The sequence below is a fragment of the Mandrillus leucophaeus genome, unplaced genomic scaffold (genome assembly GCF_000951045.1).
Source record: "Mandrillus leucophaeus isolate KB7577 unplaced genomic scaffold, Mleu.le_1.0 Scaffold13, whole genome shotgun sequence".
In the NCBI taxonomy this organism is placed as follows: domain Eukaryota; kingdom Metazoa; phylum Chordata; class Mammalia; order Primates; family Cercopithecidae; genus Mandrillus; species Mandrillus leucophaeus.
In genome coordinates, this window is record NW_012101254.1 from 6,496,093 (window position 1) to 6,497,112 (window position 1,020).

Genomic DNA, 1,020 nt, shown 5'->3' on the forward strand with positions numbered 1-1,020 from the left:
GAGGTCAGGAGATCAAGACCATCCTGGCTAACATGGTGAAACCCTGTCTCTACTAAAAATACAAAAAAAAATTAGCCAGGTGTGGTGGCTGCTTGGGAGGCTGAGGCAGGAGAATGGCGTGAACCCGAGAGGCAGAGCTTGCAGTGAGCAGAGATTGTGCCACTGTACTCCACCCTAGGTGACTGAGCGAGACTCCTTCTCAAAAAAAAAAAAAAAAAAAAATCTTAAAGTTCTTTTTGCAAGCAAAATTTCCTCACATTTATAGGGTTTAAATGTTGCAAGGAAAGTTGTAGAAAATAGAAGAGTTAAGTATTTATACCTGTAAAGTTGGAAGAAACATTGTATTTTACGGCCATTGCCACATTGGTGTCTTTACCTTCAAAAGTAGTTTTTAAAATAATAATATCTTGGCGGAAGTCAGTATCTGATTTTTCTGTGGTTCTTATAAATTATATAACATGGTTATCATCAATTATTTTCCTTCCTTTCTCTCAGTTTATTTCCAGAGTTTTAAAAATGCCATATTTTCCTTCCAAAAAGTTGCTACAGCCTTTGTTTTAAAACCTTTCCTCTAGTTTTTGTTTGTTGGTTCGTTTGCTAAACGGTAGACAAACATGTAAGGTCAGAAGTATAATTCAGGATCTAGGTTCTTTAGCCTGGTTATCCTGTTGGCCTTCAAGTATTAGAAAGCTTTAATAACCAGTTTTTATTTTCCCTTCGGTTGTCTTAAAACTCAACCAAGAAAAAGCAAATAATCTCACATCAGGAATTAAAGAAAAAAACAAAACAAACTTCAGCCCACATGTACACTTAACTAGTTCCTTCATCTCTGAAAATCTGTTAAAGATCCGTTTTTTTGTTTGTTTGTTTTTTTTTTACTGGATAGGTTTCTGTTATACTTAACGATAACATTTTGTTAAACTGCATATCCTATCCTGGGTCTTGTTGTGTTGTGAATTCCATTTTTTTGGTGGCTGTTGTGTTGAAGAGCCACTTTTAAAATCCAAAAAAAAAAAAAAA

The 1,020-nt window shown here is 34.8% G+C and overlaps 1 protein-coding gene across 8 annotated transcripts in view; it reads left to right on the forward strand.

Moving 5' to 3' along the window:
* Positions 1-1,020, forward strand: part of DTNB (dystrobrevin, beta) — a 304,675-nt gene that overhangs the window by 90,141 nt on the left and 213,514 nt on the right. The gene's annotated exons all lie outside the window — the stretch shown is intronic.